General features: G+C 36.8%; 1 long non-coding RNA gene across 1 annotated transcript; it reads left to right on the top strand.

Moving 5' to 3' along the window:
- Nucleotides 1-154: 154 nt before the first annotated feature.
- LOC106875280 (uncharacterized) lies at nt 155-27987 on the top strand. The gene is made up of 3 exons (XR_016242307.1): nt 155-560; nt 13981-14111; nt 27792-27987. It is a non-coding gene; the product is annotated as an uncharacterized LOC106875280 (long non-coding RNA).

The raw sequence follows: 27987 nt of genomic DNA, 5'->3' as shown, positions 1-27987 counted from the left end.
GGGTAGAAATGTCTTATTCGACAACATCAAAATTTTCTTTCAAGACTTTTTAGACGGGAAATATTGTTTTCAAAACTGAAGTTTTCTCTTAAACAGAATCTTTTGGATAACTTCTTAATTATGACGTAATAATAGTCACATTTTCGTAACAAAACCATCAAACTCATTTATTTTTATTTCACATTTTCAATATTTTATAATATACTAGCAGAAATACCCGGCTTTGCCCGGGTTAAAGAGAATAATGAAATCTAAAAACGTCGTCTAGACTACGCAACCCTCAACTGTTAGTAGCTACGATACCATATTTCTACATTAATAACTCTCCAATCCATGCCAGCATGGAACATAGACATTAAGTGGAATGCCAGTCTCTCATCTAGGAGGGCCTTGAAATCAATGTTACCAACTGGGGACTATGTGTCGCAGTGATAATAAAAAGACCCAAAGGAGGTCTGCAACGAAATAATTTTACTCAACACTTTGCAAGTGAATCAGTGGAGGCAAAGATGCGTCTCATTTACTTGACAATTTATGCACCACATTGCAGAAATCACAATGTAAGTATATCTGAAAGGGTAGTCTTACACTGTTGTACCGTTGAATTACAAATAATGCTCATCTGTTATGTTCGGGTTAAAATTTCATCAACATCAAAAATATATGAATTTTCATGGGAGTTATGGCTGTTATACATAGAATATAATTTCCAAATTTCATAAAGATCCGTTCAGTACTTTTGACGTAGTTTTGGATAAGAAAACAAATGACTAATGTGTGTGTTTGTGTGCATGTGTTTGTGTGTGATGGGTGTATATATGTATAGATATCTGTATACATGTATATATATGTATATATGTGTACATATTACATGTACATCTATATATATACATCTACACATATGTATACATATACATGTATGCATATAGATCTATATCTATATATATCTATGCATATACGTGTACATATACATGTATATGTATACATATACATCTCTTTCTCTATCTTTCTCTCTTTCTCTCTTTCTCTCTCTCTGAAAGTATCTGTAATTACAGTATCGAAAAGTGATTGTTTCAGTTAGTGGAATAACGTGTACATATACATCTATATGTATACATATACATCTCTCTCTCTCTCTATTTCTCTCTTTCTCTCTCTCTATTTCTCTCTTTCTCTCTCTCTTTCTCTCTCTCTTTCTCTCTTTCTCTCTTTCTCTCTCTCTTTCTCTCTTTCTCTCTCTCTCTCTGAAAGTATCTGTCATTACAGTATCAAAATGTGATTGTTTCAGTTAGTAGAATAGTTTCATTTTTAAAGTGAAAGTATTTGACATGAGTGTTTTTGTTTCACTTTTGACACGTAATACGTAAATAGTGGAGGAGATATTATGTTGCCGTGGGCTCGAACTCTGCAAGAAGTTAAAATTTTTTTTGACTAAAACACAACTGGAACCCTAAGTAAGGCATCTGTAAAATTTGAATGAAATTGGTTGCGTAGTTCTCGAGTTTTAGGGATTCACACAGACAGACAGACAGACAGACAGACAGACAGACAGACAGACAGACAGACAGATACACATTCTCATTTTTATATATATAGATCAATCACATTATACATCGACACTTTGAATCCACACCATTCTTTTTTTAATCAATATGAATTAGTCACATTATTAGTGAGATATTTGACACTGCTTCTTAGCTACAAGATCTTGAATGCGTGGTTGAATGCCAAGGAGTGCACAATGTAAGTTCCTTTCAACGTTCAGCTTGTTTCTGTACTTGGTCTTGACAGCAACGAGCGTGGAAAATGCAGCTTCACGAAGATACATGGATCCAAACATAGCTAAAATCCGAAGAGCCTGATGTGATACCAGAGGGTGATCCAGAACGCTTCAAGATCCAGTTCTTTGAAGTCTTCCTTAGATGGGGAGTTGAACTTCAGCTCAAGAAACTCCTCTTGCACGTCATCCAAAACGTCAGTCACTTCACACTGAAATGGGTCCCTGATGAATTTCCAAGCTTCACACTTTTCATCTGTATCTGGGAAGTATCTGATGAATTCTGTTTTCAAGTCAGATGAGTGATTATTGTTTCTTTAACGCTGAATCAAGTAACTAAAACTGGCTGTATTTCCCTACTGAATTCGACATTTTCAGAGGTCGAGTTTGTCCATGAAAGTTCGAAAGGTGTCGTGGTGCGTGAGAATGTTGATGTTTTTCCCTTGTAGTTTAAGGTCGAGAGTATTCAACGTTTCGAAGATGTCCTCCAGGTAAGCTAGAGATAGCTGAAAGCCTTCAGACTGGAACTTGTCATGGAGATTTGCCTTCTGCTACAAATCTAGAAATATTGCTACTTCTCGTCGTTCATAAAGCCGTCCAAGCTTGTTCCTCTTTGATTGCCATCGTATGTTCGTGTGAAAAAGCAATGCTTCATGTTCAGATTCCATATCTTTACACAACAGTTTGAAAAGACGACTGTTGAAGGCTCCACCTTTAATAAAGTTGATAACCTTGATAGCCACGTTCAAGACATTTCTCATTTCAGTAGATAAGGTTCTGGATGCTGTGGCTTCATGATGAAATATGCAGTGTGTACCAACAACAGATGGAATTTTTTCTTTCACCCCAGTAATGAATCCAAACTGCAGACCAAGCATGGCTGGAACTCCAACAGCGCACACTCCTACTAGCGAATCCCACGAAAGTTGGATTTCCTGAAAGAAGTTTGATACATCATGAAAAATAGGTGACAGAACGTTTCCTCTTTTATATAGTTTCCTGAGACAAAACGAGCAGATACCAGTAGCTGGGAATACTGAGCGATATCAGTAATTTCGTCACACTGGATGGCAAAAACAGGAGAATCTCTCACTTTGTTGAGAATTTGATCTTTGACGTCTTGAAACAATTCGTCGATCCTTCCATTGACCGTATCGTTTGATAGGGAGACCAGGAAAAGCTTGTTTGCACTATCTTTCTCCAGAACGAGTTCTGCTGCACGGAGTAGATTTGGTTTTATGAGAGACGCTCCGATGTTATGACTCTCCTTGCTCTTTGCAATCAACATGATGATCTCATAGGAAGCCTCAACAACTATTGAAGTTTGCTGCCGAAATACCCCACTACCGTCCAACTCAGCTTGCTTCAAGGAATGTCTTTTTGTTTCAAAGAATGCTTTGGGTTTGCCTGCAAGAACAGGATGTGTTGTCCTTAAATAGCGTTCCAAGCGTGAGGGTCACATTCCATCATTGCTCAAAGTTTTGTAACATACCACACTCTGGGGGAATTCTGTGAGTCTGGGGGACTTCTGTGACACTCTGGGGGACTTCTGTGACAGTCTGGGGGACTTCTGTGACAGTCTGCGGGGAATTCTGTGACAGTCTGCGGGGACTTCTGTGACAGTCTGGGGGACATCTGTGTCTCTCCTTTGGAGGGACACGAATCCAAATCGAATATACTTCCGTTACTTTGTATTCATTGCAAATTATTTGATGTGCAGTGGACAACACAAATATGTGAACAAAAAATAAGGCGCGTGTAAGGTAATATGAAGGCCCAAGTTAGAACGCTAACCCAAATTAGAACGCTAGCCCAAGTTGGAACGCTTGGAGTAAAAATTTCCGAAAAAAAAAAAATTAAAACAAAAACATTTGGAATAAAAGTTAAATTAAAAGAAAAGTTATACGAAAGATTTGTATCATAAAATATTGTATTTATTTGTACGAAAATATAAAAAAAAGTTTCTTTAAAAAAGAAAAGATTTTGCATAGCTTTGAGTTTTACCTAGTACTTTTTGTAATATTTAAATCTGAATTTTAGTTTAACATTTGGCTTTATATTATATTTTTTCTTACAAAAAAATTTACTATATCTTTACCATAAACATTTAATATAAAAATTTTGGTTTTATTGTTAAAATTTTTTTATTTTTTCAATCTGTGTTTTAATTTTTTTGAGACTTCATTATATTGAGCGATAATAGACCATATTGCATACTATTTGTTTTATTTCCTATTTTTAAATATATCACACCTTTCATCTTGCTAAAATTTAAAAAGAGTTTTCAATTTTTTAAAATTAAGTTAATATTTCTTAGTATGTTACAATAATGATTTGATAATGCTTCAGCATGTTTCTTGATTTTAAAGAATCGCATTATTTCATATATATGAAAACTGTGGATCAAACTTGTTTATAATCTATTAACTGAAAAAGATGTTTGTCTTTACACGATAATAATATCTAAGTTTTATACCAGTGGTTCTTAACCTGAGTCTTGTTGTAAAAAAAAAAAAAAAAAATCACAAAATAAAGGCAAGTGTTAAAGTTACAATTTAGAATTAGTGAGGGCTTTGAGGGATATGGAGGTGGGGTCAATAAGTACAGAAAATGGTAAGCGGCGCTAAGATAGTAGACTAAGAAATACTTTTGCATTTTATTTGTAAACTTTTCATTATTTGACCATGTTCTCGCCAAGAGAATTACAAATACAATTAGAGAAACTCTTCCTTTTTCTCAAGGACCTCTATATCATTGGATGCAAATCAAATCGTTGGTGTTACACATTATTTCATATATATGAAAACTGTGGATCAAACTTGTTTATAACCTATTAACTGAAAATTTCACATTCCTCTCGATAGACCAGAGATCGTCTTCAAGCTGTTTCAATCTTGGGTTAGGTGGAGGATTATTTTTAGATTTAAACAATTTTTTGAATTCAGAAGTTAGATCGTTAGAGGGCTGTTTAATGTCGTTATTGTCGAAGAAAAAGGCAAGCCATCTAATACGGTTAACAAAGGAGTTTGTCGTACTAATGAGTTGCTTAAGGAAAACCTTCCTTGGGAGAATGGGTATATCCTTAAGAGAAACGTTTATATCAAATAACTCACACCGAATCAGGATAGGGTTTTCTAACGCAAAAAAATCTTTCACAAATCATCTCTTCGCATAGTAATGTAGTTAAATACAAATCCACTTAATGAAAATAGTAACATTGATATTGTTAACACTAACCATTCTTTAAACAATAATAACAGCGATGTTAGTGTTTCTGATGTGGATTTCAATCGCATTCGTTTCCTTAGGAGTAATTCTAAGACTAGAAACTCAATTTATCAATGTAAAATTACTTCCGGTTCTGACGTCTGTTTTATATAGGTAGTTCTCCATTTCAGTTGTCCAAAATAATTTTTGATCATTAAACGTAACAACACTGGGCTTAGTAAATTAATTTGGTATCTAAAGGATCAGAATAAACAATTTGATTTGGAATAGAATATTCTATCTAAATCATTTCCGTATGATAAAGGTAAAGCTTTCTGTCCGCTTCGTAACGATGAAATGTATTTCATCCTGTTCTCAGAGATTCCTCATGCAAACACGTTTAAAGAACGCGTTTATCGTTGCTAACATTGGCAAAAACATACCTTTAGTTCCTATTAGTGATTTCTACCATTCTATAAAATTCGACCTTTACTGTCTTCTTACATTTCATTTCCACTTAATGAATCTACTTCCAATACTTTAAGATTTATTCCTATTCACCTTTCGCTTTGTATCTCTCCGCTATTAGTTTTCTGCTAATTTCTTTCTTTCTCCTCCTCTTTCTATAAACTGCCTTTGACGTTATATCGATTAACGGTTAAAAAAAAAAAAAATTGCTAGCGTTCCCTTCACCTTATACGCAGTCATCACATTCTGTTAAAATGTCTAACTGATATGTTTGGTTTCTTTCTTTCCCTGATGAGAAGATTGCATTGTTTTACATCATTTTATTCCTTCTGGAATAATACCAATGTATTTTTCGAAACATATGTCGGAAGTAAAAAGATTTGAATAGCACCTGCGTTTAATTCAATTTATTTATTTATGTATGTATGTATGTATGTATGTATGTATGTATGTATGTATATATATATATATATATATATATATATATATATATATATATATATATATATATATATATATATATATATATATATATATATATATATATATGGATTTTTGAATTATATATATATATACACGCGGCGTGTTTCTATACAATTTTCCACGACCAAATTCATTCACAAGGCATTGGTCGTGCCGGAACTATTGTAGTAAAAGACATTTGCCCAATTTAAGGCACAATGGGATTATAGGACTGAATCTTAAACCGCGTAGTCTGCGTGCTACTTCGAAATGCATGCATCCATTGATCTGGATTGAGAATGCTTTGAACTGATCATCGTGTATTTTGAGCTGATTATGGTGTCTCCACGACAAACTGCAGCTAATGACTTTCTTGCGGGTTCGAATATATCTCAAACATATTTGAACTGGTAACATGCTTATATTTATATCAAACATTGCTTAGGACTTATAATCCTTATATTTACTACGGCAAGGAAGCCGGACAGCGTCACCAGTCAAAGTATAATATTTCGATTGGATTCTTATAAGGAAAAGCCTAAGTCTCTTTCTAATGTTCGATGCTGATGAGAAAATAAACACTTCGAAATGTATGCATCTATCGATCTGGATGGAGGATGCTTCGAACTGACCATAGTGTGTTTAGGCCTTTTTGTCTACAACGGGAATATTTCTCCATGATAAACTGCAGTGAATGGCCGTCTTACATGCTCGAATATGTATCGAACTGGTAACAAGCTTATATAAAATCTATATCTTCAAATTCGGAGATGGAGAATATTTTCAAATGACTGCCTCTTATTTTCAGTAATGTACTGTGTAGGCCAATGAATCATACGCTATATATGCGCGAGTATCTCATAGTGAAAGCTTAGTGTTGTGATAACACGAAATACAATGTATGAAAATCAACAAAGACCAAAGAGACGTGTATAATATATATTATAGGCGCAGGCGTGGCTGTGTGGTAAGAAGCTTGGTTCCCAACTACAAGGTTCCAGGTTCAGTTCCACTGCGTGGTACCTTGGGAAAGTGTCTTCTACAATAGCCTCGGGCCAACCAAAGCCTGGTGAGTGTATTTGGTAGACGGAAACCGAAAAGAAGCCCGTGGTTTGTGTATATATATATATATATATATATATATATATATATATATATATATATATATACATACCGGAGTAAGCACATAAAATGTGCAACAAGGTGGAAAAAAGAGTACTCAAATACCAGAGGTAGAGTAATATGCTTTATTTAAAAGCAGCAGAAATATAATAAAAGACTGTTACTCTGAGTTTCACGTTCCCGTTCATTGGACGGGAACGTGAAATTCAGAGTAACAGTCTTTTGTTATATTTCTGCTGCTTTTAAATAAAGTATATATATACATATACATATGCATACATATATATATATATATATGTATGTATGTATGTATGCATGTATGTATGTATACACACACGTGTGTGTATGTGTATGTGTGTCTTTGTGTCTGTGTTTGTCCCCCCCCACTGATTGAAACCAGTGTTGGTGTGTTTACGTCCCCGTAACTTAGCGTTTCTGCAAAGTGACTGATAGAATGAATGTCAGGCTTAAAAATAAGTACTAAAGATTCTTCAAGGCGGTGCCCCAGCATGACCGCCGTCTAATGACTGAAACAAGTAAAAGGTCAAAGGTATTGCGTGGGAAGGGTGGTGAGCTGGCAGAATCGTTAGCACACCGAACAAAGTGCTCAGAGACATTTTCCCCAGCTGTTTACGTTCTGAGTTCAAATCCCACCACTTGTCCTTTCGGAGTCGATGAAATAAGTACCAGTTCAGTAGTATGGTATATATAACCGACTTGTCCTCTCCCTACAATATTACGGGGCCCTTGTGCCTATTGTAGAAAGAATCATTAAGACATACAGGCACAAAAACAGCAATTTTGAGGGTAGTGGATCCGTCGTTATTATCGAACACCCGAGGGATGAAAGGCAAAGTTGATCTCGGTGACATTTGAACTCAGAACGCAAAGAGCTGCTGGAACAAAATACAGCAAAGTAGTTTTCCCGAGGTTTTATCGATTCTGCCAACTCACTGCCTTTAAAATCAGGTATAATATGAATGTGGAGGCGCAATGGCCCAGTGGTTAGGGCAGCGGACCCGCGGTCATAGGATCGCGGTTTCGATTCCCAGACCGGGCGTTGTGAGTGTTTATTGAGCGAAAACACCTAAAGCTCCACGAGGCTCCGGCAGGGGATGGTGGCGAACCCTGCTGTACTCTTTCACCACAACTTTCTTTCACTCTTTCTTCCTGTTTCTGTTGTGCCTGTAATTCAACGGGTCAGTCTTGTCACACTGTGTCACGCTGAATATCCCCGAGAACTACGTTAAGGGTACACGTGTCTGTGGAGTGCTCAGCCACTTGCACGTTAATTTCACGAGCAGGCTGTTCCATTGATCGGATCAACTGGAACCCTCGACGTCGTAAGCGACGGAGCGCCAACAACAATAATATGAATATATTCAACTAATCTGAGTGCTTCACTGGCATTTTGTTTCATGTATCTCGAAAAGGTGAAAGCCAATAATCAATGTCGAGATAATTATTCTCTAGAAAATGGTAGCCAAATCTATTTGAAATCACACCTAATTTTTTTTTTTTTTAAATATGAGAGACATATTGTATGACGTGATTCTAATTATACTATGTCAGACAAAAATAAGACGGGATAGTTGCGTCTGAAATCCTTTTAATCGAAGGTTTACTCAATCGGGGTCAAGCTGGGTGGAAGCAACAGTGATAACAAAAACAACAACAACAACAACGACGACATTATTGACCTTAAGAAGTACAGTCTTAGTGACATCAACAACAGCAAGAACAAGAACAACAATGACAATAACAACTCAGAATACTAACCGATGTGGCTAAGCTAATTATCGAAAGAATTTTCGAGCTGTGCTCTACCGATTCTGCAATCTACAAAACATTATTTAATTGCTTTACAACACCTTGTTATGTTCTTGAAATTATATTAAGCATGTTAATGTTTACGAGAATGCAAAATGTCACGGCACTGTAAATTTATAATTTATGTAACTCTCTCTCACTGAATGACCTTTATTAGACGATGAACGAATTCGCAAAAGAAAAAAAAAAAATGAAAGAAAAAAGTAAATGGTGTAATGCTTTTAAAGAAAACATTACAGTTGTTAAATTTACTTGCATTAATTAGAGGAGGCTGCTTTTTTAAGGAGGAGAGAAAAAATATGAAACATATAATATAGCTAACGATTTTAATAGTATGAACTTGAAGATCCTAATATCTTCCATATAGAATCTAACTGTGTTTTATACATAATTTTTAATAAATTATCATCATCTTTCCTTTTCTCCATGTGCATGAGCGCGTGCGAGTATGTGTGTGTGTGTGTGTGTGTGTGTGTGTGTGTGTGTGTGTGTGTGTGTGTGTGTGTGTGTGTGTGTGTGTGTGTGTGTGTGTGTGTGTGTAGTGGCTGAATTTGATGTGCCATATCATGTCGATATGATGTTGCCCACTGCCGAATGTAACGTGTAGATGTGATGCTTAAAGGTTCTCGCGTCGGAGTAACCAGTGAACATCGAAGAAACAACACCAAGAAGGAAGAAATATTATTTACATATGTTTATTCATTTGCCCGACAGGTAGTTAAAAAAGACAGTAGCAATTCTAGTGATATTAACAACAAGATTGGCTCGCTGGTTAGTAGTTGATAGTGAAGAAAAAGGTTGTCTGTCTGTAGAGAGGGAAAGAGTAAAGAATGCACGGTACTAACTATAAAAGAAGAAAGGGTAAAGGTGGCATCGTCTTTCTTGCGGCTGAGGAGAGTGCTGCCCTTGGTCTGACTGACACAAAAGACGTAGAGATAGGAAATGTTCTGTGTTATAAAGACTATGGTCAGTAATGTAGGTCAAACCCTAAACAAAGGATTGACCTTTCCTTGACCAACACAGGTTTACTTAGCGGTATTTCGTCTGCTGCTACGTTCTGAGTTCAAATTCTGCTGAAGTTGACCTTGCCTTTCATCCTTCCGGGGTCGATTAAATAAGTACCAGTTACGCACTGGGGTCGATATAATCGACTTAATCCGTTTGTCTGTCCTTGTTTGTCCCCTCTCTGTGTAGCCCCTTGTGGACAGTAAAGAAATAAAAAATGTTAGCACGCCGGGCGAAATCCTTAGCGGTATTTCGTCTGTCTTTAAATTCTGAGTTCAAATTCCGCCGAGGTCGACTTTGCCTTTCATCCTTTCGGGGTCGATAAATTAAGTACCAGTTGGGGGTCGATCGAATCGACTGGCCCTCTCCCCCCAAATTTCGGGCCTTGTGGAAAAGAATATTATCGTCATAGCTTATCTTCTTTAAATGCTTTCGTAAATGCAGTTTCTGTCTGATTCTGCTGTGCATACTAAAAACTGTACATAATAAAAACTGTTGTTTCTTCCAACAGAAAATCAGAGTTAATTTGTAATTGATATCAAAGACAAGCCTTTCCCTTGGAACATTTACAATTGATCGAGCCATAAAAGAAAAATAACCAACTGTAACAAAGGAGATTCAAAGAGTCGGCTCCCTTGTTAACGAAAGTTAATTCTGCTCAAGTTACCTCCCTTTACAGCAACATGTAACAATTCCTATCTTGTTCTGTCGTTCGACAAATAGTGAAAAACACCTGCCTTTAAAGTTGCAAGTCGTTAAATGTTTGCTACTAGCAATCAAGATGGACACCTGTTCTACGTGTGTTTGACGTATCTTTAAACGCAGGCGTGTATGCATTATATGTGCATGCTTGTATGTTTATATAGGCATAGATAACTGGAAAAATAGACAGAAATATATATATATATTTCGTTTGTAGAAAACATAAATCCAGAGAAGAAGCACACTCTAAGATGTAGAGCAGTGTATAATTTTAATGGGGGAGGTCGGTTTATGGGATTACCCTGGGTATCCCCATTATAATATATATATATATATATATATATATATATATATATATATATATACATGCATACATACATACGTGCATATATGTATGTATGTGCATATATATGTATAGGCGTAGGAGTGGCTGTGTGGTAAGTAGCTTGCTAACCAACTACATGGTTACGGGTTCAGTCCCACTGGGCAAGTGTCTTCTACTATGGCCTCGGGCCGACCAATGCCTTGTGAGTGGATTTGGTAGACGGAAACTGAGAGAAGCCCGTCGTATATATGTATATGTGTGTGTGTGTTTGTGTGTCTGTGTTTGTTCCCCAACATCGCTTGACAACCGATGCTGGTGTGTTTACGTTCCCATAATCTAGCGGTTCGGTAAAAGAGACTGATAGAATAAGTACTAGGCTTACAAAGAATAAGTCCTGGAGTCGATTTGTTCGACTAAAGGCGGTGCTCCAGCATGGCCACAGTCAAATGACTGAAACAAGTAAAAGAGTATATGTATATGTACACACACACACGCACACACTGACACACACATATATGTCTGTATATGAAAAGACTCTCACTTTTTTCTAAACATTTCTCTGACTCGATTGTACTACGCTGCAAAGATTTATGCCTCGTTTCCAAATTCGAATAATTGCGCAAATTGCCTGCTGTCATCTTGAATCGATAATCAATACTGCTCTCTACTGGGCTCAGACAACTGTCGAAGCCGTATCATTCTTACAATATGCAAACTCCGGATGTAGATAACCCTTTTTTGCCACCTTTCCCTCGTAAGTTCTGCAACTTCAATGGAACATTTGGTATGAGATTCATTTCGCTTCCACTGGACATCAAACTGTTCTCTTCTTTCCCAGTCTGCAAGATTCATAATCATCCTCAAAGCCCAATTCCAACTTACCACTCACTTCTCTACTCTACCAATCTTAGTTATTCTATCATAAGTAAATTCTACAAATCTCTATAATTTTGGGTTTGCAGACACTCCGTAGTTAGTTGTAATTTTTGTGCTTCAATGAAAAAAAAATGCAAAGAGGGAATTTCACTGAACCGTTATCGTTTTAGAGAGGAAACATTGAGTGGCGTAGTGAATGGGTTACAATATGGAAGACGAAAACATGAGAGCTGAATGTGTTAGAAGTGTCTGGAGACAGGTGGTATGAGAGTAGCCGGTTTGAGAAGCAGAGGCCGCTGTAGAAGCAGACGAAAAAAGAATGAGAGAAAGAGAAGTTGAGGGAGAAATAGATTGACAGGTAGGTATGTAGGTATGTATGTAGGTAGGTAGGTAGGTAGGTAGGTAGGTAGGTAGGGAGGTAGGTAGGTAGAAGTTAGGCAGGAAGAAGGTAGGTGGGGAGGTAGGTAGGTAGAAGGTAGGCAGGTAGAGCGAAGGGGAGAGAGAGGGAGAAAGAGAATAGAGAGAGAAAGAGTCAGAGAGAGAGAGTGTGTGTGTAAAGAAAAGAGATATAGAGATAGATAAAGATAGAAAGAAAGAAGGAAAGAAAGAAAGAAAGAAGAGAGAGAGAGAGAGAGAGAGAGAGAGAGAGAGAGAGATAGAGAGAGAGAGAGAGAGAGAGAGAGGGGAAAGAAATTGCACGCTAGTCGAGGGTTGTGTATGTGAACGACTGCTAACCAATCGGATGTCTTTTCTTTCGAAGCAATCTAGAATGTCTATGAGATGAGCAGCATCATCCAACTGTGAATTTCACCTAACCTTTGTAGAGCCTTAATAATTGTTGGAGATCTGAGAAGGAAAATCCAGCGTTTTTGAGACATCTGTCGTCTGGAAGATTATTTCCGCAAGCATCTTCTCGGTGACCACAATAACATCTACAAACTTTACAATACTGTAGTCAGACATTTCGATTCCCCAAGCTGCTTTTTGAATAAACAATCAGTTTGCTCTGTCATCTTACACTATGTTTCGCTCTACACTCCTATGCGCAAAGAAAAATACTTCACTTTTGCGATGGAAACTTTCTCATCTATTGGCAATAATAAATTCCTTTCATTCTCATAGTCGTCATCTTTTTCTTTAACATATCTGCAGTTTAACGACTCGTATAATAGTTCATCTTGTGGAGGCGCAATAGCCCAGTGGTTAGGGCAGCGGACTCGCGGTCATAGGATCGCGGTTTCGATTCTCAGACCGGGCGTTGTGAGTGTTTATTGAGCGAAAACACCTAATAGCTCCACGAGCCCCCGGTAGGGGATGGTGGCGAACCCTGCTGTATTCTTCCACTACAACTTTCTCTCACTCTTACTTCCTGTTTCTGTTGTGCCTGTAATTCAAAGGGTCAACCTTGTCACACTGTGTCACGCTGAATATCCTCGAGAACTACGTTAAGGGTACACGTGTCTGTGGAGTGCTCAGCCACTTGCACGCTAATTTCACGAGCAGGCTGTTCCGTTGATCGGATCAATTGGAACCGTCGACGTCGTAAGCGACAGAGTGCTAACACACACATAATAGTTCATCTTACATCTTTTTTGACATTAAATTCACACCTTTCTCGCTTTTTAAATTTCCACCCTCCCTTCCTCATATCAATGTTTGCAAGGCGTCCTTGTTGACCATCTGCTTATTATCTTACTGTCTCATAATATTTACTCCAGCGTTTCCTGTCGATCATCTTTTCTGCTTTCTTTTGCCTTTCTCTCTCGTATTACACGCTATTTACCCATTTGTACGTATCATCAGGAAATATCTTTCTCCGAATAGGAGACAAATCAATTTATTCATCTCTGGAGCACGTTTGTAAAGATTTATAGCCGATTCAGATCTGCATTAGTTTCTAGTTAAAAATACGGATGAGATGAGGAAAGTACAACTGAATGGCTAATATATATTTATTTCAGCAAGTACAGAAAATAACTCCAGACATTTTTACATTTTATTAGACACCCACAGCGAAACATAGACTTCACGGTACTAACCAAAGCAGTGATAAAAAAAAAAATCATTAAGCAGATGTAACCGAAATTTGATACTATTTCTTTCCTACTCTTGTTCAATATTGTACATCTACTGCATGATTCTCTTACTCAGCAAATAAGTGAAATCTATGCTTTTCGAGGAGGTATAATAATTTTTTCTCCTATAGGTATAAGACCTGAAATTTTGGAGGAGGGGTCGGGTCGATTTCCTCAACCACAGTACTTGACTGACGCTTATTTTATGGACTCCGAAAAGATGAACAGCAAAGTCGGCTTCAGTGGAATTTGAACTTAAAAGGTAAGACGGAGGAAATGGTGTTAAGCATTTTCCCCAGCTCGGTAACGATTCTACCCGTTCGCCGCCTTTGAGGCGGTATAATAATATAGAAATTTTAAGAGTTATCATCCGAAATGATTAAAATAGTTTAATCATTGAGCTAATGTATTTTCCTAACTCTATTCGTATTACTAATTTCATTCTTGTGTACACTAAATTAGCTATTTCGATAAACATGGAATATAGCTCAACGACATTTGTTGTCTGTTATGGACAGTCTGAAAACCTTCGCCGAGATTCCTCTCCAAGGCACAAGCGTGACAAAATTTTTGTTTGAAAGTCAGTAAGTGGTAGGTTTGCTGCAGATTTCACAGTTTTGTTTTTAAATTAGCGTTCATATTTAAAACATTTCAGTGGACGAGTTATAATTTCTCATATATAAAACTGTTTGTGGTTTACCGCCATCTGTGATGATTGCTGAGAAAGTAATCAGTTGGAACACTTGCTCTTCAGCTTATAGATGTCGTCTCTATCATTTCTAAGAGGATACGAAGCAAATCGCTCTGTATGTCACCAGCCATCTGTGGAAATAAATAAATACATAAATACATATAAGATAGAAATAATACATTTCTAAATCTCTCAGAGAGATTTATATAGTAGCGACACAATAAAGTAATGGTATGTTGTCAACTTAATGTGACATTCCCATGAAAGGGAAGAATGCTACTGCTAATTAGCCCTAGGAAACACCATTTCCTGTTGGTCTTGACACATTTCCTGTGTCCTTATGTTTACAAAGGGGGAGATTAGCACCTCCACCCATCAAAGCCAACATCCAGAGACTAGTTTCAGAGTCATTGCTCATCATCACTCTGGAATAGCATGGCTTGCTAGCTGTCAAACATATAATAATTCAAGTGAAATACATTCACTGATTTCGAAAATAGAAATAATACATTTCTAAATCTCTCAGAGAGATTTATACAGTAGCAGCACTCTGAGAGATTTAGAAATGAATTATTTCTATTTTCGAAATCAGTGAATGTATTTCATTTGAATTATTAAATGTTTACAAAGGCAGATAGGCATCGACAGCTAGTAAGCCACGCCCTTTTGTTGTTTTTTGAAGAATTCAAAGCGAAATTTTTTGTGCGAAGCCACCATCGTTGGGTGGAAGTGAATAATGGAAGAAAAGAAGAGTTACGCAGAAGCTACTGGAGGTCGAGATGCTATAGACCCACGTGTGCTGAAGCCAAAGAAGATGGAGTGGAATGAGGAGAAGATAGCAATATATTATGACATAATAGAAAAAGAAGGGTCAAACATAAAAATGACTCTGCCAGAGGAGGAAAGAAAGAAAAATGGAAAGCAGGACGGTGATATTCAGAACATTTTCGAATGAAAATAGGAGAATAGAATATGCACCGCAGGAAAAGATTGAGGAAATATTGAAGGAACAAATGGGTGAAGGAATAACTTACTTTACAAGAGGAAGGAAATACGCGACTATAATAGTCAGCTTTGCATCAGAAGAGGAGGCGAAAATGAATGATAACAGACTGATACTAGGAGAGAAATGGACACTGGTGCTGAGCAGTTTGGGCAAAAGAATTGTAAGGGTCAGGGTGGGAAGAATCCCACTGTCGATAGACCGAGAATGGGTAATAGTCGCAATATTTAATTCAGAGCTGGCGAAGGGAAGTGAAAATCTGAACATTTGTATTGTAAGCAGAACTCAACAATTGAATTGGTGGATATATGGCATTGAAGTAATTTGCGCAGTAACCCCAGAATATTACGACGAAATGGCGGAAACTGTGGAATTACCAAACGGTGAAAAGCTGGAAGTAATGTTGGAGGGGAGACCCCCAAAATGTTACGGATGCGGTGAAAGAGGGCACCTGAGAAGGAAATGCCCTAGAGCAGCAGGAGAAATGGTGAAAGAGAGTGTACAGGAAGATACAGTGGTGGAAAAAAAGCAGAAGCAGAGAACAGAATATGATGGCTATTTGGTAGAGTAAAACCCAGGAAAAGAGAGAGAAGAAAGTCACCGACGACAGTGAAAATGAAGAAATGTAAAGGAATGGAAGAAGAAACTCAACCCACGACCAGAAACGGAATCATGCAGACCAGAAGCAAGACAACTCAGAAGTACGGAAACCTAAAACCATAGACACACAGACGAAACACGCAGAGTTACAGTCAAACCAACACACAGACACACAAAAACACGAACACACAGACTTAGAGGCGAAGATAGAAGAACTCACAAAACAGCAGGAAAATAGAAACAAAAAGAGACAACATGAAAAACACAAACAAAAGGCAAATTATAGTGAGATAGGATACTCCAACGTAAAGGAGTGTAAGAGTGAAAGACATTGTGAGAGACAGAAGAGGTAAGTCGATACAATTTTGTAAAGACTGTAATTCAGAAAATATTTATTTGAACTTTTAAGAAAAAAAGAAAGAAAAAAGGAAAAAACAAGTCATTTTGCAAGTGTTGAATGAATTAGGTTTCCAAAATGCTTTTTAAAAAATAATGTGATATACATTTGGTTGAAAAAAAGGAAAATAAGAAGTAAATCCTGTTTGAACATTTGTTTAAAAGGTGTAATTATAGGGCGGAAGCGAAAAGGGTAGTTGCGGTTTCACTTCGGAGCGAGGCTAGAAGTTGTGTAATAAGTTAATGGTAAAGAAATACACGGTTTCATCTCGCAGCGAGAGCGAGATGGCCGGCTCATTTGCATTGTAAATATATAATTTTCACATTCATCCTTCATATGTTTTATATTCCCGCATGTCTTTGTTTGTCCCCTCTGTAATTAGGCCTTGTACCTGTAATAAAGAATTAAGCTAGCAAGCCATGCTACTCCAGACTGATGATGAGCAATGACTCTGAAACTAGTCTCTGGATGCTGGTTTTGATGGGTGGAGGTGCCTATCTCCCTCTTTGTAAACATAAGGACACAGGAAACGGTGTTTCCTAGGGCTAAATAGCAGTAGCATTCTTCCCTCTCATGAGATTGTCACATTAAGTTGACAACATACCATCACTTTACATATAAGATAAATATTTATAAAATAAATATCAGTAATATACCAGTTTCGTCTCCTCCACCCATCATCTTTTAAAGATCTCATCTAAAAAAAAAAACGAGAACAAAACAAAACAAGAAGACAGATCGTGTTTTGAGAACTTAGATTTTAGGATTGTATATTTTTGTGGTTAAAATCTTACTAGCTCAAAGATTTTCAATATTTTCTTTCGAATGTAAAAATCAATATAGTTCTAAGAAAATAACACACACAAAGAAAATAACTTCAATATTTTATTTTGTCAAATAAAATCCTAAGATGAAGAAATTGTTATTTGACTTACAAGGTCCTTGAAAAATATTTCGATACTACAACGTTAACATAATTCCAAATTCTCTGTGGCTGGTTTAGTGGAATCGGTAAAACTTTGAGATGAAATATCTTGAGGTACTTACTTTCGTTTCTTTATGTTTTCTGCTCATAACCTACCGACGTCAGTTTTGCTTTTTATCCTTCCAGAATTAATAAAATATTGATCAAGTACTAGAGTCGATGAAATCAAAGTCCTTTCCCATCAATTTCTTCTTCTTCTTCTTCTTCTTCTTCTTCTTCTTCTTCTTCTTCTTCTTCTTCTTCTTCTTCTTCTTCTTCTTCTTCTTCTTCTTCTTCTTCTTCTTCTTCTTCTTCTTCTTCTTCTTCTTCTTCTTCTTCTTCTTCTTCTTCTTCTTCTTCTTATTATTATTATTATTATTATTATTATTATTATTATTATTATTATTATTATTATTATTATTATTATTATTATTATTATTATTATTATTATTATTATTATTATTATTATTATTATTATTATTATTATTATTATTATTATTATTATTATTATTATTATTATTATTATTATTATTATTATTATTATTATTATTATTATTATTATTATTATTATTATTATTATTATTATTATTATTATTATTATTATTATTATTATTATTATTATTATTATTATTATTATTATTATTATTATTATTATTATTATTATTATTATTATTATTATTATTATTATTATTATTATTATTATTATTAATAAAGAGGCGAGCTGGCAGAAACGTTAGCACGCCGGACGAAATGCTTAGCGGTATTTCGTATGTCTTTACGTTCTGTGTTCAAATTCCGCCGAGGTCGACTTTGCTTTTCATCCTTTCGGAGTCGATACATTAAGTACCAGTTGCGTACTGGGATCGATCTAATCGACTGACCCCTCCCCCAAAATTTCGGGCCTTGTGCATTGAGTAGAAAAGAAGTTAGCACACTGGACGAAATGCTTAGCGGTATTCCGCCCATCGCTACGTTCGGAGTTCAAATACCATCGAGTCGACTTTATCTTTCATCCTTTCGGGATCGATAAATTAAGTAACAGTTGAGTACTGGGGTCGATGTGATCGACTATCCCCCTACCCACAAAATCCAGGTGAGCTGGCAGAATTGTTAGCGCGCTGGACAAAACGCTTAGCGGCATTTCGTCTGTCTTTACGTTCTGAGTTCAAATTCCACCGAGGTCGACTTTGCCTTTCATCATTTCGAGGTTGATAAATTAAATACCAGTGAAACACTGGGGTTGATGTAGTCTCCTCCCACAAAACTTCAGGATTATCATTATTATTATTCCAAATAATGATAATATTATTCTTGTGAAAGCGCTAGATCGCGGGTTCGATTCCCGAACCGAGCAGCGTTCATTTCACGTTCATTTCACGTTGCTCTGTGATCATTTCGACATGTGATTCATGGCACACTTGTGCACCAGTACAGGCAATGTCGATTTGATGGGGGAATTAGCTAAGGCACAGTACATACATTTGGTCACTATAAACAAATTGTATGTGCAGGTTGTTCAGCAGAAACTGAACACTCATAAGTCATTTTCGACTGAAGAGTCCATCATTGATGACCATAAGATTGTGGTTTCGATTGGTGGACCGGGTGACGCGTTGTGTTCTTGAGCAAAACACTTCATTTCACGTTGCTGCAGTCCAATCAGCCGGCAAAAAGGAATAATCATGCAACGGACCGGCGTCCCATCCAGGTGAGGACGCCATGAAACTGGGAAACCAACCCTTATTACTCGAAAAGGTAATCTTTACCTTTACCACCGGGGGCGTTGCTAGTTCGAGATAAATTCTATAGTCACAATAGTGTCGAAATCCACGAGGTGCCCGGAGAGCAACGAAACAGGCTTGAGCTCACGTATCCAGTGCCATACTATTGCCAATTTATAGATTTATATCGAACATTTGCTGTCACGTGTAATATTTATCAGCTGAGTTCAGATGTGGATCATTCCGTCGCCCTCCTTTCGCCGCGAAGGGCAAGCAGTGTATATCTGTCTGGTGACCATGGTGAAAAAGGTTGTGTGGTGGATGAGACTGAAAGAGCTGCAGACTGCCATTCTCTTCAATGGTCAAATCCTTATCAGCTTTTTACAGGTTTCACTTGAAAAGAAAACTGAGGGTGGAGAGGCAAGTGTTACTTTCTAACAAATTCGTTGAACGGTGGATGACATTGACAAGCAGGGTCCAAGCGAATGGGCCTTCTCTGCGCATGCGTTTCTGGATTGGAGGAGAACTGAATGGGGAGGGTGCTTGCCTAAGTGGTCAGGCTGACAGTGCTTTTTCTGGGGTTCTCTTTCTTGTTTGAGAATTTTCATTGCTAAAATTTTCTTATCTCATTGTTGTAAATCTGTGTATATGTATAAATTTCTGTATGTTTTTTTCTGTTTTGCACTAATGTCCTTTTCACCTTTTGTGGAGCCCTTAGTGGCCAATGTAGAGACGATCATTATCGTCATTATTGATATGTTGTTGTTATTTAGACCAGACCAGTCTCGATTGAGTAGACCGATGATCAAAGCATCCTAGTTGTGACCGTCTCGCCGTTTCTTCATACATATATCTCGGACTATATTTTCGATTGTTCCCTTCCCTTTTAAAGAAAATATGTGATATGATGAGGATTTTACGGTTATTTTTAACATGTCGTGCGACTACATGAAGGCTTCCTCCTTTAGTTCATATTTTTTAATGGAAAATTGTTGCGTCGAAGACATTTACGGTTCAAGTTAATCATGTGTCGAAGTGATATGGGCTGTTCATACTATGATAACGATAAAGTGGTATCTGTGGTATGTAGAGTATCTTAACGTCACGCCAGTTACTAATTGAGTCCTCACCAAACCAGAACCATGAGTGCAGGTATATTATGCTCTAACTCCTTGCAATTTATACACATATTTGTTTTCGTTTGAGAACTGGATCAATATTTGCAGAGGCGGATAAGCATGGTCAGTAAAACCGATTGAATTATTGATGTTAATGCTACATATTTTATTGATTCCAGAAAGCAGATAAAAAAGGAGGTAATTTCCATTACATTGCTATTTGAATACAAAACACAATCGGACGTTTCACCGTTGCTACTGGCTCCTCATGTTATTGCAATTTCCTTATAATATTGGTGGCTATAATAGTAATGAAAAATACATTCAAATGCAGAGATAAATTGCCTTTTGTTTTCATCCTTAACATTTCTGTGAATATTAGGTCAATTTTTTTTCAGATTTATGAAACGGTTCTGGAATGGGAATTCATATTCAAAGTAGCCATACTTGTTATTTCGTGTTTGACTTTGTGGTTAAAGGAGCAGTAGAATTTTTGGATCTTTTTTAAAACGGGGGCCACATTTTTCATTAACGAAACACTTTGAAACTTGGAACACTAGTAGAATGTGTCATATAAAACATCTTTTTCTCTTAGTCTTCTTAAAAAAAAAAAAGAAATCCATAAGTTATTCCATGTTAAAGTTGTCGTATTTCTGTAATTTCAACCAATCACTGACGTCCATTCAGCCGATATACATTAAGTGCCGACTACATAAACAAACGATTCTGAAACAATTAACCCTAACCCTAACCCTAACCCTAACCCTAGGGTTAGGGTTAGGGTTAGGGTTAGGGTTAGGGTTAAAGCAAATTTAAAATGAAAAAAGCAAATAAAACGAAGGTATGAAGATTAAATACGCTTTACATCGCTTAATCAGCCAAAGGAGTAAATGTAAACAACTGAATACTTGTCAGTGATTGGTTGAAATTATCGAAATAAGACAATTTTTTACATGAAATAAATTCGAATACAAAAATATTTTTCTGTTCTATAACACAAAATAGATAAATATACGAAGTTTGAAAGTCTTTCGGTACCAAAAACACTACGTAAAACATTAATGAAAAATGTGGCCCCCGTTTTAAAATAGATCCGAATTTTTTTATAGACTATCTAACCAAACTAATAAACCTTTGCTGCTTCATATTTAAAATATTCTTCTGTCAATAACATTTACTTATTCATCACTAAAAGAAAATTACAAAACACACAGTCTTTCTGCTCTCATAATAGATAGAATTAATAATGAACCCTGCATAAATAACATATCTGTGTACAGATTAAAAAAAATACTCGGCCATTTTAAAAGAATTACAAAAAAGAAAAAAATCTCGCTATTTTTTTTATACGTATGTGGGTCCACGATGACTTCATAACAAACATTATACATGCAAGTATTGACCTCAAAGATAAGTCACGGAGTGTAATTAATGAAATATCAAATAGCCTTTCAAGAAAAAAGTAATATTTCCCCCATCAAATGTTAAATTAGGCCTTTTAATTTCTATTAGAGTAGAATATAGTAAACAGCATGCTGCAATATTTTGTGTCAGAGCTACACACACTGAAATACTACGACTAGTTTTAATTAAATTTTAGGTTATAGATGAAAAACTGAGATTTGTAATGTTCTAAACGTTCACAGAAACATAAATTCTTGCGCTAAATCTATTACACCCAGGTAAGATAAAATGTATTAACGGGAATTGTTAGAACTATTATATATAAAACTTTATATTGAGTCATCTCATATATAATGTGGTTTTTTTAATTGTGTGAACTAAAAGCTGGAGGGGGACGGGATAAACTACCTGCATCAACTTTCTATAAAAGCATATAGTAATTTTACCTTGTCCTTATTCTTAGTGCAAGTTTTGAAGAGTGCAATTCGATTCTAACAGTTATATTTTCAAAGCTATAATGGAAGTGACAAAGGAGCATATTCGGCATATTTTGCTTTATGACTTCGATAAAGGCAACAACGCAACGGGAAGTGCGAGGAATATTAATGCAGTTTATGGGGATCGGACAATAAGCGTAAGCCAGTGTCAACAGTGGTTCCAGAAATTCCGAGCCGGAAACTACAGCCTAGAAGACGAGCCTCATCTTGGAAGATCTGTAGAGCTCGATGAGGACGTCTTGCAAACTCTGGTGGAACAAAATCTCATAATAATTGCTGATGAACTAGCAGAAAAGCTTGGATTTGGTTATTCAACCATCCATCGACACCTGCTTGGCATCAGAAAAGTCAGCAAATTAGGTCAATGGGTTCCTCACAAACTTTCTCAGTCTAATCGTGCGCAGAGTGTGAATGTGTGTTCTTCTTCGCTGTTACGTCTCACGAATGAACCTTTTGGACCGAATAGTGACTGGTGTCGAGAACTGGGTTCTCTATAAAAATGTCAAGCACCGAAGACAGTGGGTAGGGAAAGGAGAAACACCGACACCCCAGGCTAAAGAAGATCTTCACCCACGTTAGGTGTTATCTTTTTGGTGGGATATGAAAGGTTTAGTCCACTTTGAACTTTTAAACCCAAACCAAACGATAACAAAGATCTACTGCGAGCAACTTGAGCGGCTTAAGTCAGCGCTAGAAGAAAAACGACCATCTTTGCTTTCAAGACAAAAGGTGATCTTCCATCAGGATAATGCTCGGCCATATGCAGCGAGGATGACATTCCAAAGGCTGGAACAGTTTGAATGAGAAACAGTTCCCCACCCTCACATTCACCGAATACTGTCCCATCTGATTATCATTTATTCTGCAGTCTTCAAAATCATTTGGACGGAAAAAATATGAATTCTGTAGACGAGATCAGAACAGTACTGGAGGAGTATTTTTCGTGACGGACAAGTGAATTTTGGAAGAGGGGCCTTGCGAGTCTACCTGATAGCTGGAAGAGCATTGTAGAAAATGAAGGAGAGTATATTTTAGATTAAAAAAGAACTTTGTTTATCTTAATGTTGAAAGATAAGAAGTATATAAAACCGCATTATTTATGGGATGACCCAATAGATCAAAAATATTAAAATCAAATTTTCATTTAATAATTTGGTGTATGCACAGGAACTGAATTGTAAATTTGTGTTTTATGATTAATGCTTTTGAATTAAGTTGATTCGATTTCGTTGCAAAATTTTCTGAAACTGAAAATTTATCGGACAATATCACCGTATATTTTGATTATGTTTGAGTGCCATCAGTAGTAGAATGATAAACTAAATCCTTTGCAGCATTTAATTTTGTCTCTGTTGTGAATTCAAATACTATTAGGGTCATTCCTCTGAGATAGATAAAATATGCAACGACTGAACATAAATACTGGGTGGGTGGGATATCATCAACTATATCTCCTATTTACAAACTGTCACCTATTTATGCGTGGTTACAGGACAACCAAAAATACCACCCAAATCTCCTTAAAATCACATTCTATGGTTTTTTAAAATGAAGGATACTGTATAATATAGTCCTAGACAAATTATTTTTGAAGACAATCCGATAGTAGTGTCACAGCTGGAATGGCTTTTCGTCATAGGGCGTGAAGACGTGTAGATCGGAAACTCTTGTCTCGCTGATGGCCACCACATCTATATCTAGTGATATGAGGTCGTTCAGGTGACGTTGTTTCATGGTAACCCAAAGACACCTGCATTTAAACTACCTAATCTGAGTAAGGCTATGTTTGACTGAAAGAAAGAGGTGAGAAAAGGCTTACTTGCCTTATTCTCCTGCCTACTTGTGGGTGTTTCCACGTGCAGTTCTTTAGGCAGTCTATCGTTTATATTTCCTCTGAAGTCCCCTACTCCAGTGGGGATATTTATTCTTTAAAACGTTGTACGTATGTTGCAATATTTGGATGATTTTGATATGCGGTGGAACGATATTCGGTAATGTAATGGAGCTGTGTACGATGCTTATATTTTGGTGTACGTGAACCACTAGTGTTTTTAATTTTTATTGTTTCTACCAAGCAGCACATGTTTAATTCTAGGAGCACATTCGTTATCATTATTTTTACTACCTTATGACGTAGGTATATTGATTTGAGAAGCAGTTGATCACTCGTTAGGGTTGTTGAGAATACTTCTTGGCTTCAGTCACTGTACGGAATCTTACCTCTTCTGTGCCATACATTTTCTCCCTGGCGATATATGCTTTGTTGTCCCAGATTGAGCGGAGACATTTTTTATATTAACTACTGTGTCACCTGTTCTATTCTCTTATTTTGCTGCTAAAGTTTTATACACCACAGTTTTGAGGTCGGTTTCTTGATTCTGATATAATTAATGCAACATTTCATCCAGACTTTGTAAGTATATTTTTCGGATTTTAAAACTCCTCTGACGATAAAATAATTTCTTCTTCTATCTGGCGGACGGTATCGGCGAACCCACCAACACTGCATTTGCAAGTTGTAGTGTATTCATTGTTTGTGTTGGTGTTAACGGTGGTGGTAGAGGTGAAATGTGCAGATGTGTTGAAAAATCGATTTAATTTTTTGTTTTTTTATTCCAAGTTCTCACTTCGTTTTCTTTGTTGTTGTTGTCTTCTTTCTTGTTGCTATTGTATTCCTTCGCATTTGCCTTGTTTTTGTTGTTGTTTCAGTTGGTGCCTGTGATGGCGGTGGTGGTGGCAGTGATGGTGGTGTTTTGTTTTAAAGGTGGGAAGTCTGCGTCAAAACAGCTCTTCAAATTTCTGATCTCACTCCCTTGACACTTTCCCCGCAAAAATCGACACCATGTTTTTCTGGTTATTTTTTTTTTTAAAGAAATCGGTAAATATTCAAAATAAATGAGAAATTTCTTCCCTAGAAGTCAAGCGGCTCCCGAAACCCTTGAGCTTTTTATGTGACATGCGGAGGAAAAATTTTGGAATACAAATCATTGGAAATTGGTTAAATTAAAACCAAAATTACGAGCAAGTCGAAACGAACATGTTGCTGATATCCCTCCTCCTCCTCCTCTTCATCATCATCATTATCAAATAATAATAATCTTTTCTACTCTAGGTGTGAGGCCCTAAATTTTTGGGGAGGGGGCCAGTCGCTTAGATCGACCTCAGTAGGCAACTGGTACTTAATGTATCGACCCCGAAAGGATAAAAGGCAAAGTCGACCCCGGCGGCATTTGAACTCAGAACGTAAAGACATACGAAATACTGCTAAGCATTTCGCCCGGCGTGCTAACGATTCTGCCCGCTCGCTACCTAATAATAATAATAATAATAATAATAATAATAATAATAATAATAATAGTAGCTTCAAATTTTACCACAAGGGCAGCTATTTTGGGGGAGGGGGCAAGTCGATTACATCAGCCCCCAGTGTTTCACTGGTACTTAATTTATCGACCCAGAAAGGTTGAAAGGCAAAGTCGACCTCGGCGGAATTTAAATTCAGAACGTAAAGACGGTCCAAATGCCGCTAAGCATTTTGTCCGGAGTGCTAACGATTCTGCCAGCATGCCGCCTTAATAATAATAATAATAATAATAATAATAATAATAATAATAATCTTTTCTTTGTTGACCACGAGGGCCGAACATAAAATATAAAGGGACAATATAAAACAAGGATGAAATAGGTTTAGCACAAAAATACGTGTATACAATAAAAACAATAACAATTGACAAAAAAATTTAAGCAATAAATTTCCCCAAAAGTGAGGAGTTCCCTCCAGGAGGGCCAAGCAAGGAACCCCCCACATTCTGGTCATGCCCAACCACCAAGGGCAGACGTCTGTCTCTTTTCACCCCCTCCGGCTTATAAGCGTATGTTCAGAGTTGACCCTTCACACGGGCCATCATCGTCACATTTACTCATCTTTAAATAGAAATACTGGGTGGGTATTGGGTGGGGTGGGGGCCAACACTTCCCTCTCCCTCCTGACTTTCCTTTTCTAGTGGAAAGCTCTCTAATGGTCAGTCTCTCTAGACAGCTGATATGAGATCACCATGTTGCGCACGTATGGTTGTCATGCATGTTCTTGGTGTACTCTTATCAGAAAGTAGACATGATGGGTGTATTGGGCTTCACATATTTGCACCCGAGCGTCACTTTGCACTGCTCTCTCCTTCAATAATAATAATAATAATAATAATAATAATAATAATAATAATATGCCGTACCAGGCAGTGGCTCTCATGGCTTCTGATATTAACTGATTGAAAATGCTATCATGTACATTGTTTTGTCATGGTATAAAAGATGGGCTACAGCAAATATTCTGCTCAAATTTGTTTGTCAGTTGTTTGACCTTAACCAGTTGAGAATGTCCCTTAGTGGCTGATGATATGTGCATCTCTGATCATGAGCAGAAGTAGCGGGGGAACATCATTGCCATGTGTTGAGAAGATTTCTGTGGGGTTTGAATAACTCACCTCAAGAAACACGGGTGTTTCGTTCAGCACCTTTAAACGACCCTTATTCAGGGACCTTTTGAGCGGGATGGGCTACTCAACCTGAAGAAAATTGTAATTGGGTCCCACCTGCAAGGTCATGCACTGTTTTTCTTGATATGAGATCACCATGTCGCGCACATATGGTTTGTGATACATGTTCCTGGTGCACCCTTATCAGACGGATAGTCATGATGGGTATACTGGGCTTCGTATATTTTACCCCAGTGTCACTTTGATGGCATGACCGCTCTGTAACTCAATAATAATAATAATAATTCTTTCCAATTTTGAAACAAAGCCAGTAATTTTGAGAAAGGCAAGTCAATTAGATTGACCTAAGTACTTGACTGATACTTATTTTCATCGATCTCGAAAAGAAGGCACCGTCAACCTCAGTAGAATCTGAACGTAGAACGTAAAGTTGTGGTGGAAATTTCGCTATGCATTTTTTTTTCGGCGTGCTAATGATTCTACCAACTCGCCAACCACCACCACTACCGACACCAGTACCACTAGCACCACCAGCACTACCACCAGCACCACCAGCACCACCACCACCTTCGCCTTCGCCTTCGCCTTCGCCTTCGCCTCCGCCGCTGCCTCCGCCACTGCCTCCGCCGCCGCCTCCGCGTCGTCGTCGTCATGCATCATCATCATCATTATCATCATCATCATCATCGGCATTCATTTGAATATAAAAATGTCAGAAAACTCAAATTGAGTTTCCTGACATTTCTTATCCCACGTTTTTTTCCTGGTTATTATTATTATTATTATTATTATTATTATTATTATTATTATTATTATTATTATTATTATTATCATTATCATTATTTTTTTTTTCATAATTCAGAAACCACAAGACTTTAAATTTGTCATTCACTCAAACATCTTTATTTCTTTTCCGTTTCTCCTTGAATTAATGTAACAATTCCGTTGTCATGTAGGCATAAGATAAAAATAAATGGTAGCTATCTTAATCTTTTAGTATTCATTCATGTTTAACACGTTACACATGAATAAATTTCTACTTTTTTTCTAACAGTTTTCTGTCCGTGAATGAATTTGAGAGAAAAAAGCAAAATAAATGAAAAATAAACTAAAATAAGTAAAAATGCAAAAGAAGGAAAAAAAAATAAAATAAAGAAAACTTAAATCCAAATACAAGGCTAACACATACCACAAATATACAAGAGATTTTCGTTGAAGAATTAAAAATTGTTGAATTGTAGAAATGTAAA

Source organism: Octopus bimaculoides, chromosome 1, assembly GCF_046866305.1.
Source record: "Octopus bimaculoides isolate indiv1 chromosome 1, ASM4686630v1, whole genome shotgun sequence".
Taxonomy (NCBI): domain Eukaryota; kingdom Metazoa; phylum Mollusca; class Cephalopoda; order Octopoda; family Octopodidae; genus Octopus; species Octopus bimaculoides.
Note: the sequence above shows the minus strand (reverse complement) of the source record. Positions and strands in the feature narration are given on the sequence as shown.